Here is a 19,186-nt window from a genome sequence, read left to right as displayed (position 1 = left end):
CTGGAACTTCATTTTTTAACTCATTGGAGAAAGTTAACTGGGGAGACTGGGGAGATTCCTTTAGCCACATACAGTAAAGGTGAAAATCTTAAAAACATCATTGAGAGTAGTTCCAGCTGGTTAGAGTACAATGGAGTTTCCATTATGAATAAATGTGGTGTGTGTGAATACTGTAAATCCATTGACAATGGCCCATATGTTTGTGTGGAAGGTTTTGAGAGAACTCCAAGTTGTCTGTGTAGAGTAAACTGCAACACCAAAAATGTAGTTTATTTCCTTTTATGTGGACAAAACCAGAAGAAGGCTTAGGGACAGGATATGTGAGCATTTCTGTGATTTTCACAAGTGTATCACCAAAAATGCCCTGAGCAGACAGACACATAAATGCAGTAGTTTTAATAAATTTACTTTTTTATGGTTGACAGGGTGACACAGCGATCAAGGTGGTGACTTGAATAATAAATTTTAATTGAAGGAATTTAAATGGCAAGTCAGGTTAAATGCATGTAAAGAACCAGGGTTAAATTATTGCACATCTTTACTGTGTGTTTTAAAAAAACAAAGCAGCCATAACATGACTAGGTTTCTTGTGAACATCTGACAAAATCTAGTCTATTCAGAGGACAATTTCTGTATTGTATGTACTGTTGAAGCAATTTATTTGCTATTTGCTGCTCAAACACTGTGAACTGTTTTTACTTTTAACATCTGGCAGAAGTTTTAATTATACTGATTTTGTATGTTTGTATTTTTGTTAATTAGATATTGAGGTAAAATAAAGATCAGGTTATTTATTTTTTATGTGCTATGTTTATATGTTGCAATATTATTTATCTGCACTTTGTTCATTGTTGCCATTTTTGTATTTACTATGGTTGAATTGTCTTTTTTGGATGTAGCTTTAAGGATCATTGATTAACTCTTACTGGTTTTGATTGGTAGCCTTGAGATATACACATTTGGCTGTTCAGTAGTTATAATTTACTCAAGTCTATGCGAGACAAAAGTGCTTAGTAGTGAAATAAAGGACTATACACTTCCTTTCATGGTTTTTACATAGCAGCTTTTTTACCATTTTTTACGTGAACGGGTTTATGTTTGCTGTTGTACATGTTCTGTTTTGTGGTTACTATTTCTGAAGTTATGCCCGGCAGAAGTACTAGTGCCAAACCCTATTTTTCTGAATCAACTAATGCAGTGAGTGTGGGATCTGGAAATATGAATGATATTTCTATGGCTGTGCTGACTTATTCTAGTAATATTATTGAGGTTTGTAATACTGTTAAGTGACAAATTGGTCTATACTTATGGTGATTGATGACTTTAAGAGAATTCTGAGTGATAAGCCCAAATGCTCATTTAGGAATAAGTCACTTAAATGGGGAGTATGTCATAGGCATAGCAGACATTGTCATATAGATTTGAAATGTAGTGGCACATTTCCATGCAACAGTTATAGTGCCTGTAGGTATATTTTATCTATACCTAATTTTATGTATCCGGATACTAATCATATTTATGCTGATTGTAGAACTACTGATTTGGTCTGTTTTGCAGTATGTACTGTCTGTTCATGTTTTTAAGTCAGCCAGACTAATCACCCTTTTAAGGAACACATTTTGATATATTTGAATGGCATTAATAATAATAAACTGGTTTCGTATCAGTACTGCAAAAGGCAAAACATTTGCCGTTCACAATACCGAAATAAACCACCCTAACCCAGAATCTCGACTCCTACACAATGCCGACCCAAATGATCGACGCATTTGAGTCAACATTGCCACTGAAAACATCATGTGATATCTGTATAGGAGCTGGTGTAAATCAAACTTCTGTACATGTCATGTTTTTGCAGGGGGGGGCAAGCCCCCCTGCACCCCCTGTGTGGGGCCATGCTAATAATATATTCCAACTCGAGATCGCCCTACAGTGGGGATATGGATGAATTTCCAATCCCCACTGTACCATGATCTCCGTACAGTTTGTTGAACATATGAGAATGCACTACTGCAGTCACATAAGTGTGTTTGACAAACCCATACTCTTGACATTGTGCAAACGGCAATCTGATTTTCGGCAGCATAAATGTCGACAGCTTGTTGTTTGCATAGTTGATAGTAAACTGAATAAACCATCTAGTGTATTAGCTAATCATGTTGGTTCTTTAGGTATTAGACATATTTTTACATTTTTGGTTTTATAATTGGTCATGTTGGATGGTCTTTCTTTGGAATATTTTGTCTTGTTTTTGTTAGACCATCCTTTACCTGTTGTGATTAAATTTGGGGATTTTCATAAAATTTGTGGTTTGTTGGCAATCACTTGGAATTGAAGTCACCAAGTATTGAAATACATTCCAGTCTGAGACTTTATTTTCCTCATGCTAAAACAATTTCTTTTATTTTAGCAACTTTCTAATTTTATGTTTTAATATAACAGCAATTTTTGAAATCCGTTCCTAATTTTGAGCCTTTGCCCCTCTTTATTTTATTTTAGGCTTTATCCTAATTTCTTGAGATAAGAGGTTGACAGGTATGCAAACCTCTTAACTGATGCTGCTGCCACCACTGCTTGATCAATGTCATTCTCTCACACAAACTCGCTTCCACCTTCATCCACACAAGCATGCACACACACACACATGCAGAGAGAAATACACATGCAAACACTGATTCTGTTTTTTTAATGTTTCTTTTAATTTTACACTTGCTAACCAGCAAAAGCGATGCTTAGCAAGTACAAAATAATGACTTGATCGATCTCACTCACATTCATGCATGTGCACACACACACACACACACACACACACACACACACACACACACACACACACACACACACACACACTTTTCTATTTTTTTAATTTTAGACTTGCCAAACAGCAAAAGTCCAACTTAGTAAGTGTAAAATAATGTTGGCCGTTAGCTTTGTTACAATCTGAGTTCCATGACACCTTAATATGCTGCCCCGAAGCAGTGGACTCGTAATACAGTGGGCATTACCTGTACATTAATACTCTGCTGGAGAGCATTCATTTTCCAGGCCGAATGGTGATGTATGGGTCTCTGAAACGCAAATGCTCTTACAGTCAGCGGGAATGGAAGAGAAGCAACCAGATCAACTAAATGACTGTGAAACAGGTATTAAAGAAAATATTGTTTTTCATATATCACAGTACCAATTAACTGACAATGAGATAGCGGTATTAAACCAAGGCTTAACTTTTGTGCCTGCAGCTAGTACGGATATTTCTAAAACGCTAACAGACTCTAAACTGTTTGTACGAAATTGCATTTACATGTCTTTTTTTCTTCTATGCAATCAAGATATCTGTGCATTTTTTAATGACAAACACAAGAATTTTTTTTTAATTTAAATGAAATAAAATATTGAGCTATAGATTCTTTACAACACAATGATAAAATTATTATAAAACCAGCAGACAAAGGAGGGGGAGGACTAGTCGTTTTAGACAAAGACTACTATAGCACAATGTCAGCTATGCTGAATACCAATGAGTATGCATGTATAAATAAGTCAGATGTTATGTACATTCAGCAGGTAGTTGCCAATAAACTTGAACTCTGTATAAAAAGCTCAATTACTGAACAATTATATAAGTATTTGCTTATAGTAAAACCAGTTATTCCAATAATCTATGGAGTCCCAAAAATACATAAGTACTTGTTAAGACCACCATTATGCCCAATAGTATCAGCTAGAGGATGGGCTACAGAAGCTATATCTAAGTACATAGAATCAGAATTAAAATGTGTATTAAACACATCTACCACCATTATTAAGGATAGTACAGAGTTTCTAAAAGCATTATTTGAATGGAATGAATGTAACTCAGTAGTCACTTGGTATCTAGTGACACTTAATGTGAATTATTTGTTCACTTGTATTCTGAATACATTTAAAATAGAGATGATCAAAAAATATATTCAGGCCCATGCTAATTTACAACATTTCAAAGTTGACTTAATATGTGATGTACTGCAGCTAATATTGGAACATAATGTGTTCTTGTTTGAAAATAAATACTATAAACAAATGTCAGGAGTAGCTATGGGAACATTAGTAGCTAATGCATATGCAAACACTTGTCACTGATCTGAAGTCGGATTTGGAGTCTGCTACTTTCACAGTGTGGGTTCTGTCAGTGAGCTAGTTGGCCACCCATCTTGTGACATAGATTTATACCTAGTTTAGTGAGTTTATCTATAAATCCAGCCTTGGCGAGATCTAGATAGGCTGTGTGAATCACCTTACAGTCTTCTACAGCTTTGGTGACTGCATCAAAGAAGTCTATCAGGTTTAGGAGACATGATCTGCCTTTTACAAACCAGAACTGGGTGGGGTTCAGAGTTTGGAGATTACCAATGTCTTTGTTTATAAGTTCCATGATGATACATTCCATGGCCTTGCAGACCAGGCTCGTTAGGCTAATGGGGCAGTAGTTCTCAGTGTCCATGGTGGCTCCCCCCTTGTGGAGTGGGATAACCATCGCTGTGAACCGTTCAGTGGGCACAAAGCCTATGGTGAGGCTATGATTGAACATGGTGCTTAGGTGGGATGCCAGTTCATTCTGTAGTTCATGTAGAACACAGCCTGGGATGTTGTCAAGACCCATGGATGCTGTGTTTTTGGCTTTGGAGAGTGTGGTTTTTACCTGTGCAGCCATGATTACAGGAATTTTGCATTCTTCCGGTATAGAGATGGGCCCTTTAGGTGGTGAGAGGGGGCTAAAGTTAACACTGAACCTATCTGCCAGGATATTGGCAATATCAGTTGGTTCTGGAGTTTTATCACATCTCTTTACTGTCACAGTTCTCACAGCCTCTATTTTCTTCCAGTAGGAGTGATTATGACCCTTCTAGTTGCCGATTTTCCTGTAATTTTGTTTTTGGTACAGCTGTCTTGAACAAATGTCTGCTATTTTTTTCTGTGCAGTTTTCCTCCTTCTCTATAGCCTACAAAGGATCTCAAGTCAAATGCATTATCAATAGCTTCCGACTTAGACTGTAGGCTTCCTAATGGCTGTTGGATTCTTACTTTGTATCTAACCTGAAAATGTGTTAGCTTTCTACAATTTCTATCATAGTTGCATTTATGTTTCTGCTGATTTCCTTCCATTATTTCCTATACTTTTTGTTAACTTCCAGACACCAGCAATTTAGTTGAAATTGGCAACATTTTTCAACCTTCTGTTTGCTAACAGTTGAGACCGAGTCCTTGCAGGGGGGTATTTCTGTATTCCAGTATTGTGTGACAACAGTCATCATAGCTTTTGTTAAATATCTGCCCCTTAGATTCTTTAGTTTGACTTATTCTGTCTACAAATATATTGAGTTTTGGATAGTAAAAATTGGACATTATATGTCTAAATTGCCACTTATGCACACAGTTTCTAAATGAATATTATGGAGTTGGCCACATATGACAAATTCAAATATTCCTTGTATATCTATTGTAGACAATAGACTTTAATGCACTAATCACACTTGCACTTATTGTGGCTCTCTGGTTATATATGTATGTATGTATTTATTTGCTTAGTGTTCTTAAGTTGTGTTTTGTATTATTTAATTTCAGGAAACCTGAAGTAATATTCTACAAATCTAACATGCACTGCTACTCTAAACTGGAATTAATCAGGACCCACTTGGCTTCTTGGACTATATGGTAGGCTAGTATTTCTATATTTATATTGTTGTAATATGCACTTTGAATGGCACAGCTTTGTACACTTTGATTTGTGTAATTTGACATACCTGGCCAGCACATTCTTTCTTGCTGTTTCTTTGTACTTTACCATTCCCAGATGTGAATCACGCACCTCCTACTGCACACTTGATTTCTCGGTTGAATGGGCAGTGTTATTTTGTTAGTTCTGAGGATCATGTCCTGGACACAAGTTTTATTTTTTTATTCTTACACTTGATGTTTGCTCAAGCCAGCTTTTTATTATAAAATTTTATTAGCTGTATTTCCTAGTATCAGTGCATTTTTAAAATTATTTAGCTTTTTCTTTTGATATCACCTATGGAATCTCTCTAATTCATTTACCAACTCTTAATGCTTTTCTGGAAAGTGTACTCTATTCAACATATCTGTTGCATGTAGATTCATGTCTGGCCTGTATGCCACTTCCAGACTGCACATGTTTAACTAACATCCTTTACAATCTCAGCTATACTTTGTGCAAGGAAAACTTGAGTATGATTTGTAATGGTTTGGTGTCTGTTTCTTCCCCAGCACATTTATCATGGACATATGCATGGAATTTTATATATCTTGCACTGTTTATAAATAGTTCTTTTTCTGTCTTAGCATATTCCCTCTGCACATCTGTAAATGCTGTTGATTTGAAGGTCTCTTCCCTTTTAGGTTCACAACTCCTTTACCAATTTGACCTGTATCTGCTTGCAAGAAGCAGTCTGCCTTGTTCACATCGTAGTGTCTTAACACTGGTGCATTTGTAAGTAGTATCTTAAGCATTTGGTTCATAGGTTCATAGGTTGGTACTAGGCTATCAGCCCTAGGGCCTATACAAGCCTAGCCATAACAATTCCCTGGCTATTTCTTCCCACATTATTTACTTTCCTGGACCCCTGTCTAGCAGGGCGACTGACATGATCCCCGGGGTGAATTTCCTTTCTCCCATCCAATCGTCAAGGTTCCTCTTGAAGAGGTCCAAAGAGGCACTCTGCTTGACATGTATGGGCAATATATTCCAGAGTCTGGGGAGTCTCTGGGTCAGGAACCTATCCCTCCAGCATGTTTTGTTTATTGTGATGACAAGGTTTAGATCTCTGGAGCGTGTAGCTCTGAGGGATTGGGATTTCTTTAAGTGTAGCATGTCCAACAGCTCTGGGTTTGACATGGCCTTGTATGTTAAGCAGAGATCGCCTCTGAGTAGATGATATGCGACAGAGTATTGCTGGAGTCTTTTAAGGCGGTCAGCGTAGGGCATCTGCTTTAGGCCTGTGATTCTTTTAGTGAGGTATTTCTGAGGCCTTTTCAGTTGTTGCAGATGTCTTGAGAGGTACATACCAAATGGGGCGTTGTATTCTATAATGGGTCTAATGAGGGATGAGTACAGTGGGACAATGACTTCCTTTTTACTGGATGAAAAGCCCTTCGTGATGAGGTGTGCCACATAGAAGGATTTCCTGACTGTTGTGGCGATGTGGTTATCGAAGGTGAGACCACTGTCCACCTGTGTCCCTAAGTCTCTTATCACACTTTCTGTGTTTAGTATACTGCCACCTATATGGTAATTCATGGATACATGTTTTTTCCCAAAGGGGATAAAAATACATTTCTTGGCATTGAGCTTGAGCCCATGGCTCTGGCACCAAGCATCTGTTTCTGTAAGGCCCTTTTGTAGAGTATTCACATCATTTGGGGATTCAGTAATGGCTCCCAGTTTGCAGTCATCTGCAAACTTTGTTAGCCAGAGTCCCTTAGTGTTGACCTGTACTTCAGAGAAGTAGATGCCAAACAAGAGCGGCCCCAGGACTGAACCCTGAGGTACTCCACTTGTCACTTGTCTGGAGCTGGATTTGGAGTCGGCTACTTTTACAGTGTGGGTTCTATCAGTAAGCCAATTAGCAACCCATTGGGTGACATAGGGATTAATGCCCAACTGGAAACACTCTTCCTGTTTATTGCACCATTCCCAAGCTATGTTGTACTACATGTTAGAAGCTTACTTGTTTCAGACACATTACATTTAAACTTTAAAAGATAATGTATCATTTCTAGAATCCTCTACAAAACGTGCTTGTTTTTTGGCTTTAGCAGTCATACAGTTACTTTGTTTTTTTCTTTCTGGATCATGTTTCAGATCCTCTGACAATGCAATATAACCAATGTGTTCAGGCTTGTCACTCTGGTTTAAATTTCTTTTTTAATTTTAACTTGAAATTATTCTGTCTTAATCTAGTCAGCAGCAGTTTGTTTCTTTTCATTTGCTTTTGTCTAAACTACACTAGTGCATCATCACTTTTATTTTCAGCACCTAACCTAAAAAGCATCTGATGCATATTAACACTGCCAAAGCCCAACATTTCTCTAACACCTCAGTTGCATGACAAGGTAATCCCTGTCAGTCATGTCAATCCCTATGGTGCAGGCAAACTTGATTAACGCACACTACTTTGTACCAACACATGATATTCTGATGCTGTCAAGCTCCTGCATGTGGGAGCATGTACAGCATCAGATATCATTATATGGTAATGAGCTAAAGTAAATATGTGTAATGACTGTAATTTTGATATGAATCACAGTTGTGTGATGGCAGACCATATCACTGCAGTGTCAGAAAGTATGTTAAGATGCAGTATTCCTTAAGAAGTAAGTACACATAGCTGTTTGGTAAGACATAATGCGCCATGTAGAAGCATTATGTTACACAGTGCAGCCTTCAGTACCCAGGACACATTGGTGTACTTAGGTGATCCTGTAAACTGTTCAAAACACCAGGATGTATGTTTTATAGATCCACAGACTGCCACCATTCATGTCTTTCAATTGTGGTAGTCTACCATGAAGTAATGGACATGGTGTGCACCATGCATTTCCCCATCTGTGCAGTATGTCCACAAATACTGGGGACTGATAGCAGCTATCAATACATTTCTTTAAAAAATATGATGATTTTGAGGTTTACAGAATGCTGCTGGATACTGCTATGCATAGTAAACTCATTCGGAAAATATATTTCTTGTTGGGTATAAACTTGGGGTCTAAGTAAAATTATAAGATAGCAAATCAAACAAGTGCCTCCTAATGTTTCTTTAGTTGCATTGAAGGATCCACTGACATCTTATATGGTACACCTGAGAAAAAGTTTTTGTTATTGTAGTCCTGTCTGTGTACATTCACGATGGACATGACCAGGAAGCCATTTTATTTATTTATTATTTCTCAACATTTATTTACAGTGGTAGCCCAGGGAGAACAGCTCCACACATCAAAATGAAAAAGACAAAGTACATAAGAGAAAAAATGTTACTGTACTTTTCCTAGTGCAGTGGCATAAAAGTACAAAATAAATTTATGAGCAAATGGTAGCAAAGCACGAGTTCTTTTTACAGATTTACAAAAAAATTGTATTGATTAATTCATTAGACCTACATTCATTTCACAAGACACTTGAAGCTGCTGATAGTGAGTGTCTAGTTTACATGTGGAAAACTTCTTTACAAATGATGGAAAAAGATCATCTGATTTTGATAAAAAAAAAAAAAACGCATAAATAATACCCATATCATGAGGCCAATAATATTAAAACCAATGTGATGAAAAGTAAAACAGAAATTGTCGAACACTAAACAGAAATGGTATTTTGCACTTTATGAGATAAGACTAAGAGTCTATGACTGAATGACACAACATTAAAGTACACTGCAACTTTATGTCCAGTGCTTTATTCAAACAACTATTTTAACTTGAAAACTAAAGTTATGCACAATAGCCATAGAACACTGCAGTTGCCTCTATTCTGACCAAGTTCAGGGCCATACATACTAATTTGTCTATGCAATAAAAAAATTAAGTGTTAACCATACTGAGGATATTCACAAATTAAATATATATCAAGGAATAATTTCAAAGCATAACCTTCTAAATCCATAAATTGGTGAAATAGTCTAAACAGGGTGTAGAATTTTAAAGTTCTGCTATATTTGCTTGTTGGTTGGGCTGATATGAGTACCTTTATCAGCCATGAATGCCATTAATAATTCGAAAAGAGTTTAAGTTTAGACAGACTAAAAGCAAGTGTCCAAACAGTTAAGAAAGTATTCCTCAGTAAGATCAGAAATGCTGGTTTCAGAATGCTAGCCCTGAACATACAGGACACTGTATCATACATACATACATACATACATACATACATACATACATACACACACACACACACACACGTTAAGCTCATTGGAGTTTACTAGGCTAGCGGCCCTAGAGCCTTTACAAGCCTAGCCATGTTAATCCTAAATATACGCATTTGTTCTTTTTGGGTAGTTCACAGAATGAATTTATGAGCAGCATTGATCTGTGGTCAACACCAGCTACCCATGTCCGTGCGTGACATGGGTGCCACCCCAGCCGTGAATTTGGGGTCTCACATCCAGTTATCTAGGTTGTGTTTAAATAGGTTCGGCTAGGAGCTCTGTTTTACGTGAAATGGAAATGTATTTCAGAGAAGCAGCAGTCTCTGAGAGACATATCTGTCTCTCCAGCATGTTCTGCTAATGTCATAAGCTAGGTTGAGATCCCTAGGGCAAGTGACTCTTGTGCCATTTGACTTGCGGATGTACAGCATTTCCATTAGGGCAGGGTTGGAGATTGCCATACAGGCCAGGCACAAGTCACCTCTCAGCCTATAAGATACAGAGTAAAGTAACATGGCTTTCAGCTTTTCTTGTAGGTCACAATTTGGAGTCCCTGTATTTTCTTAGTGAGAAAGTTCTGAGGTCTCTCCAGCTGCTGCAGGTATCTGGTGATGTACATGCAAAAGGGAACATTATACTGTATTAGTGGTCTGATGATGGTTGAGTACAGCGGAGTTATAACATCTCTTAACCTGAATGCTATGCCCGTGCTTATGAGCTGTGCAGTGTAGAAGGCTTTCCTTACCACTGTGGAAGCTTGGTGATCAAAGTTCAGTTTGCTCTCAACCTGTGTTCGCAAATCCTGAACCACTAGGTTGGAACTCAGGGGGGGTGCTGTCAATATTGTAATTTGTAGGGAATTCTGTTTTGCCAACGGGAGTAATAATAATGCATTTTTTTTGCATGTAGTTTTAGACCATGGCTTTGGCACCAATCATTTGTTTGTGTTAGCACTTCTTATAATATGTTGACATTATTGCGGGAGTAAGGGATTGCTCCTTGTTTGCAATTATCAGTGAACTTGGTGAGCCAAAGGCCATCTACTTTGGTCTGGACTACTGAGAAATAGATGCCAAACAGTAAGGGGCCGAGCCCAGATCGCTGTGATACTCCACTGGTGACGGGTCCACTGGTGGAGGTGGAGTCACCAATTTTGACAGTGTTTGTTTTGTTGGTAAGCCAATTAGCTACCCATCTAGTAATGTAAGGAATAAGTCCTATCTGGGAAATTTTCTCAATGATGCAGGAGTGAGAAATTGTGTTGAAAGCCTTGGCAAGGTCAAGATAGTCAGTGTGACCTTTCTTACTTTCATCTGTGACTTTGGTGACATTTTTGAAGAAGTCCACCAGGTTTAACAAGTGTGATTTACCCTTAACAAAGCCAACTTGGTTTGGATCCAGCATTTGGAGGTTGCCTATGTGCTTGTTGATAAGGTCAATGATAATTATTTCCATGGCCGTGCAGATTAAGCTGGTTAAACTTATGGATCTGTAGTTCCCAGGGTCAGTGGATGGCCCCCCTTTATGCAGGGGGATTACTGTTGCTGTTCTCCATTCTGCAGGAACATAGCCAGTTCTCAAGCTATGATTAAAGAGAACACCAAGAGGGTCTGTTAGATCTTGTTTTAGATTGTTTAGTAAACAATGTGTGATATCTGGTCCCATTGAGGTTGGGTTTTTGGCCTTGGTAAGTGCAGAGATGACCTGTTCTCTAGAGATGCTAGGCAGAGGGCTGGTGTTAGGTATGCTTAGGGACAAACACACACACACACACACACACACACACACACACACACACACACACACACACACACACACACACCTACCAGCAGAACATGGTTAAGGCTTAGTAATGGCCCGAAGAAAGTCTTATACAACAGCTGTGGATAAGGAATGTTACTTTACAAAAGCAATGCCAAGGATAGCCCTTGCATTCTCAGAACACGGGAAACATGAGAAACTGATAGAATGTAGGACAGTGATGGAGGTTCTTTTGTTTTTTTTTAAATATTGGCAATAATTGACAACTATCTTTTGAAATGATTTTTTTTTTCAATAACTTTATCAGTCATACTGTATATGAGCAGTCTTTCTTAACTGGAAATATAAATCAGAAACCACAGATTCTGTTTATCAGCAGTTAGAACCTAATTCTGATGCAGACCATCATTTTCTTGGAACACTGCTTTAACAAATGATTTGATTTTATTAAGTTATAATTGTTCTAGATTCCACCCTGATAAACAACTAGATAATCTTTTGCCACAGATGCTTAACATGCATTTTGGTAGCAGAATGAGATCTAAAATTTGCCATGTCTGCTGGTGAATGAAGCTAACTTTAAACAACAGAGTAACATCTGAGCCCCTCCTTCTATTCTAGCTATCACACTCCATTCTGAATGCTGTCCCCACCTTTTTCAGCTATTCATGTTTCCACCATTCCGTTGGTGAAAAGTACTACTTCAGCTCTAATTTGGATATGGTCTTCTTATTTGAAGATTACACCATTTTCCTTCTTTCTAACTCTGTACCCCATCTTCCTTCCTACCTTCCTCAGCACCACGTGAACCTGAGTCCTCTTCCAAATTTCCCTCTCTAACCTGTTGGGAAAGTAGCCACATTATGCGGTCTCTTTTCCTAAGTGTACCCCTTCATTCCCGTTATCATCCTTATTGACATTTTCTGTTGTCTTTTTCTAAGAACTTTCCAAAACTGGACACTGTCTTCCAACAAAGGTTTCTGCATTGTTCTTTCCCCTTCCTTGTATAGTTTGTCCAAAAGTCTATGTTTCTTAACTGACTTTTCTTGCTCTAAACTGAATTTAAATGGAATATAGATGTCTTGATGAAGTTACTAAAGCACAGCAAACTTCATCTTTTCCTGATATAACCAGCCTGCTAGTTACTTGAGTAACCAGCTGCTGACAACTGCTTTCAGTGTTTTTCGAACACTGAAATAGAACTAATTTTTTATCAAGCTGCTTAAATTTCTCCTAAAGGTTTTCCTTCAAATAATAGTTTTGTAGTTGTCTGTCCAGAAGTGTCTTCTGAACTGGCTTTTGAGTCTACTTGTGATCATTTAGGGTGTTATTTTAAAGTGACTAGGATACAACATCAAGTATTATAAATCGTTATTAGTTGTCATATGAAATCTATGAGGGATTCAAATCTGGAATGGGAGGAAGAAGTCTGGTTCTGTGGCTCCGGAGAAATATCTGGCCATTGTCAAATGAAGCTGTGAACTTTCCAGTTGTCAAAATAGTGCTTATTTTTATTTTATTTAATTTTGCATTTGTTCTCAGGTGAGCACCCTGGTCCACGGGCACCTTTTTGCAACTCGTGCATTAAACAAGTATAAAAAAGAATTCAGAAAATACAGTGATATACTTGAATACTAGTAGAGTTATTTTAATGAAGTCATGCCTACTGATAGAGCTTTGTAGGAAAAAGAAAAAGAGAACAAAATAAATTAAGAAAGAGGGCTAAGATCATAAATAGAGCAATACAGATTCAGAAAACAAGGCTAGGCTAATAATGAAAGTAAAATATTAATAAAATGAGTATCACTAACTTCTTTGAGAAATGTGTGGGGTCAGTCTGTTTAATAATCATTTTCTGTTTATTTGACATCTTATGTTGGTTATTGAATTTAGTAGATTAAAAAATGTTTAATTACTTTTATAGTGGCATTCAGCACAGACCTGTTAGAACTCAAAACGTTAATATAAGTTCTGGCATTTTTTGTCACATGCTGGTATTACATATGTACTTCACTTCCTTCCAAACCAAAGTATATATTTACATATTTTGCAATGAATTTGCCTTTGCTACAAGTCTTAAAGGATTTCCTACTCCTACTAATGAGGTGTAATTGTAAAAAAAATACATAACCAAAAATATTTATATCTGAAAAAACTTGAGCCAGCCTTTGATTTATCAGTTTACAAAAAGTAAGATTTTGACATTTTCAGAATTTTTTTAATGTGCAAGCCAGAAATGTGGATTTTATTTGCAATCATGATTGTAATAGCTATTATTGTAAGATGCAGGTAAACGTATGTTTATGATCAGAAATGACTTTTCACATTTGTTTTGCAAAATTTTGTTAAGGATACAATGTACATTAATATTTTTCTCATGGAGCTTGTAATAATCTGTGTCTAGAAAGTCTGTTAAAACAGTTTTAAAAATATCACTAAAATATGCACAGAAATTATGTCTAATGTGGTAATATACTAGCAGTTTTCAGAACTTTGTGCAGAAATGTATAACTCATCCACAGATCCTGAGAGAATTTGGGTAATACTGTGGAGAGATTCCGCCTTCCTTCAGTGCTGCCTTGATACTGAACTGCAGCTTTGCCCTTGGAGGGAGGGGACAAAGCACTGCTTAGGCTCTGATGTTATGCTTTCCTTGTAGATCTGTGGAATATATGGCAAAAAGTAACAGGTAATGAGACTGTGAAAATTCTGTTTAAATGAATCTTATTAACTGTTATCTGCATAACCTGATGACTAGGTATTCTGTATAATTGCTGATACATCCCAAAGCCATTGTCTTTATAGAGCTGCCTGTATGTTGGCCACAAACGGTAGAAGTTTCCTGCATGCATGCATTGCTGTAAACAAAATTACATTGGTGGCAAGTTGTGAGGCTGTGCTTACATCAGTGCTGTTCAAAACATGAAAAGGGTTTCTTTTAAATGAAGTGGACAGCTCATACACAGGACTGCTGCACTCATGTACTGTTTCAGTCATCATCCTTTCATTAGGATGATGGCTGACAACAGCTTCACTTGTACATCAGAACCGCAACTGCAGGCATGTGAACTTCTCACCATATAATGCCTCCAGTAGTGTAGCTAAGGCGGGGCAAATGGGGCAGCTGCCCTGGGAGCAAAGTGTAAGGGGGTGCAATCTGGCAGCCGTTCCCAATTTGCTTATTGGTGCATATGGTATTGAATTTGTGGTCAGACCTGAACACTGTAGCACTCCACATGTAGTCTAAACTGTAGCAGCTACTTGCTACAAATGTAGTAAGCAGTTTGCTACTGATTAAAAAGGAAAAAAAAGCATTTTGTTTATTTATTTTTTTTAATTAAATCCTAAGTGCTGTAGTGCTGCATGGAGGTAGAAACTGTCGCATTGACTTGCCACATTTGTAGCAATCAGTTTACTGAGTTTCGAAGGTAAAGAAAACCTTTTAATTATAATTTGAGAGCAGCAGAATTTGTCGAAAGCAGTTTGCTACAGTTTGAAAGATGAAAAATTATTTTTTTTCAGCTAATGTCTGAGGAAGGAGGGTTGGGGCAGGTTACAAAAATGGCACCTGATTGGCTCCCCAGGTACCTGACTGCAGACTTTTTTTTTTTCTTTTTAATTGATTCTCAGTTGAGGAGGGGCAGGGGTAGGACATTTGTCTCCTGCATATCAGGGGCATTAACCACCAGATTGTAATTTTTTTTTTTTTGTTCATCCACTGAAGAGCATGGGAGGATGTCATCCCTGCATGGACCAGCCCCAGGTGCTAAAAAAGCCATCTACACCTGTTATGCCTGCAGTACTAATGTTGTAATATAGCTGGAGCTGCGCTGTACTGCAGCAGCCCATAGACTATAATGGGTTGCACTCTTACTTTGAAAATTTTCATTGGTGTTCGGTGCCAGTATAAAATTTCAAACTTAGGGCTCAAAGAAACCCTCAATAGTAGGTCCAAATTGAAGTCCATCTATCTGTCTGCCTATCATAAGTTTCCAGGAGCTCAGGTTCTGGAAGCAGGAGTGACGGTACTGTTTGTGATAGGGTGCTTCGCAGACCAAAACATGTTTTGCATTCAGGATGTTATAAGACTATGATTTTCTTAAGAATGCAACAGTGGTAACATAAATGTCACATTGCTGTCACTTACCTCAGTGAATGAGGTTTGCAGGACTGCAATGTAACACCTCAAGTAGAGGATTTCTTTTTTTGTTTATTGCTAATTTGTTTTCTTATCTTCATTTAGTGAATTCTGATAGTGCACTGCCTTTTAAAAGATTAATATTTCTGTAACTGGCAAACTATTTCTTGTTGTAAAGTTAACAGCAGCCAGCCTTGGATATTGTGTCTGTGACATACACTCACACATATGTATAGACACATACATGCAAACGTGTGTATATATTGTAAGAAACTGGATGAAGGCCACAGTTGTTCAGGCTTATAATTTAAATTTATTGCAGGAAAATAAAATTAATACTAGACTGGAAAGTGATACATGGAACTCAAACATTTAAAGGTCACTGCTTTGATGATTAAACAAGAAAGTGACCTATCTGAGTACAAAGCAAAAGTCAAAAGTTTGTTTCTACTTTCTAGATCTGATTGGCTGGCCAACAGTCACCTGGTAGCACTGTCATTCTATATTACAAAATATGTGTATCTATATATATATATATATATATATATATATATATATATATATATATATATATATATATACACACACACACACACACACACACACACACACACACACACACACACACACACGTGCAAGCATATAAAGAAACACACACATATGCAGTGAAAGAGAGAAATTTGTATGTACGTTGCTTGTATCATGACTCAAATTATCTGAAAGAAATTAACCCTGCAGTCTTTTGATATGGTTCTTTTCTCCTGCCCACAACCAAGGTTTTACTTCCTTGATGTGTATCACTGTAAATCGTTATTATTTCCTTTCATTCATTGTTTATACTCAGTCACGTACATCATTTGCATTAAGGAAACTAGTAAAAATAATCTCCACAGCCAAATGTTCATTATTGAATTGTGTTGTCATTTAGTTTATTCTGCCAGCTAAAGTTCCCCAGATAGTCAAGTTCTCAGCCGTGCTCCCTTAGAGATTCATCAGAGGTTAAATTGATGTCTCCCTGATGACAGATTTACATTTTATTCCCATGACCTGGATACACAAATCTGGATTTTTGTTTGTTTACCATCATACTTCAATGATTTCTTCACACCATGTGGTTATTTTAGGTTCCTATATAATGATGTTTATTTTTATGTTCAATTGCATGTTTCCATTTTAAGCCCTAAGGAAATTTGACTATATATTATGAGAGTTCTTAGCCATGTCGTAGAGAACAAGTGTAGAGAAATATTCAAAAGTCTCCAGTCTTAGTGCTAACAACAAATCTTTTTATCTTAGCAGTGAACTATCAGACAGCACTTTCTTCTGCTTTCTCTGTGCAACATTTTATAATTATTTAAATACCCTAAATACTACTATGTTGATTTTATTATCAAAATTTATGAATTTATTATTTAAAATAATATTTAAATGTATTATTTTTTGATTGGTAGTCTGCGGAGAACCCAGTTGTATTAATGGATGTCTGTTGATGTAAATTAGAAGGTAAACCCTTTTCAGTCATCTGTATTTTTTATCAGAAGATGTAATGCATTAGCCAGGCACACACTTTTTTTTCTGAAATTACACTGCATCAGTTTTTTTCTACTTTGACAATGCACATGTGCAAGTTGCCACTGCCACCAGAGGCACTCATCTGCTTCTGAGTAATGTCCTGTCCTAAAGCTTTATTAGTTTGGTTCAGACCACAACCACGGTGATGAATGAACAGAACATCCATCACTAGAATCTATATGCAGATCTCCAGAACCCCTCTGTGATGTGTTGTCCAATAAAGAAACAGCATTCATGTGAGCATTTGATCATGGTGGACCAGAAAAATATGGAGTGTAGCCATGATCTCCTTAACTTATTCACAGGGGTGAAACTGCAGTGGGTAAATACCAGTGAACTGAAATCATAGATCACCTGTTGATTATAATGGTTAACAACAATTATACAAAGATTTTTTACTTTTTAGAATACTCCACTGTGCAATCAACATTTCTTTTGCATTCTTGTTGTCACAGCTGTCTTTCTGCAGTGCTGTGATTCCCAGCTGATAATTTTGTCATACTGCACATACACACATCTCTGAAGTAACAACATAAGTGCCTAGTTTATGCCACTGCCAGCATGTGAACATGACACGTTTTTGCATATTTTGCTGATTTTTTGTGCTGCAATTAGTGCTGCCTTTAAGACGGCCAAAAATATATGTCATCTATTAGTTTCTTTTGAGTGAGTGATTATTTACTTGTGGTAATGGGTCTGTCAGACTGCTTTTGCTTTGGTAGTGGTGATAATCTCAGCCGAGACTGAAGTTTGTCAGAACTGATCAGTGATCTACCCTGGTAAACAAATTAAAATCAACCAATGTTCATTTTAAATGTGAAGCTTAACTGCATATCTCCCAGTAGGCAATTTGATATTTCACACTAGTGGCAAATCTCCAGTTTGCAGGTTTTGACTGGTTGAGTGATCATAACTGTTTTATAATATGCACTTAATATTTGTGTAACTTTTTTGCTTTCCCTGAAGCTTCAAACAAAAGGAAATGATAATAAATATTTGGTTCCACTGTAATTGGCAACATTACCCTTGGGGGGAAAAAAAAAAAAAAAAACAGATGAAGATACTAAATCATTGTCCGCAGTACTAAAGATGTAAGTTGCATGTTAGTACCGTACACGTTTGGGGAATGGATTTTTTATTAGCTAAAACAATGGCACACTGTGAACCTTTGGAATGCAAGTAAAGCTTACAGATGAAAGCAAAAAAGTGTTTGTGTCTACAAAGCTTGAAAGGAAATTTTATGTTTTACAATACTTGAGTTGATTCACGTCAGAAATGCTAATTTTACAGGTACAGGCACAAGGACCCATAAAATACTGGTTGGCTTAGTGTCTTCTGCAAAGGCCCTTTAGACTGGTTTCTACTTTTCTGTACCTGTTTAGTTGAATTGAGTGAGTTGCATTGCTTAGATTCCACAGCGACCTTTTAGTGCAGTGGTGAAGTAGATCTCTATTAAAACACATTGATTTTTCCATTTATGACTTGATAAAAATTATAGCAAGCCTATTCATACAAACATACATGTGATAAAAATTACAGCAAGCCTTTTCATACAAGCATACACTTCACCAATTCCAGTACAAAAATTATTTCTGTCTTCTGGAATGTCCATCTTCTGTACTGAACATGGGTTATAGCTTCCCAGGCACTGCACTTTGCATTGCTCACCTCTGGGATTCAACTACCATTTGTCAACATGTGTAATAACTTTTTAAATTCCCTCTTTAAATACTTCACACATCATTACTGGTGGCATTGTTTTCTTTCTGAATTCAAAGAAATTGATCACCTCTTCTGTACTTCT

General features: G+C 37.1%; 1 long non-coding RNA gene across 1 annotated transcript in view; it reads left to right on the top strand.

Moving 5' to 3' along the window:
• The window catches only part of LOC122791093, a 668,635-nt gene extending 662,950 nt beyond the window's left edge, over nucleotides 1–5,685 (top strand). Inside the window, exon 3 of the long non-coding RNA XR_006363070.1 lies at nucleotides 5,602–5,685. This is a non-coding gene — a long non-coding RNA (uncharacterized LOC122791093). The remainder of the gene's footprint in view (nucleotides 1–5,601) is intronic.
• The last annotated feature ends 13,501 nt before the right edge of the window (nucleotides 5,686–19,186 follow it).

The sequence above is a fragment of the Protopterus annectens genome, chromosome 16.part0 (assembly GCF_019279795.1).
Source record: "Protopterus annectens isolate FY-2018-M chromosome 16.part0, PAN1.0, whole genome shotgun sequence".
Classification (NCBI taxonomy): domain Eukaryota; kingdom Metazoa; phylum Chordata; order Ceratodontiformes; family Protopteridae; genus Protopterus; species Protopterus annectens.
The sequence above is the reverse complement of the archived record's forward strand: the minus strand, read 5'-3'. Positions and strand labels throughout refer to the sequence as shown.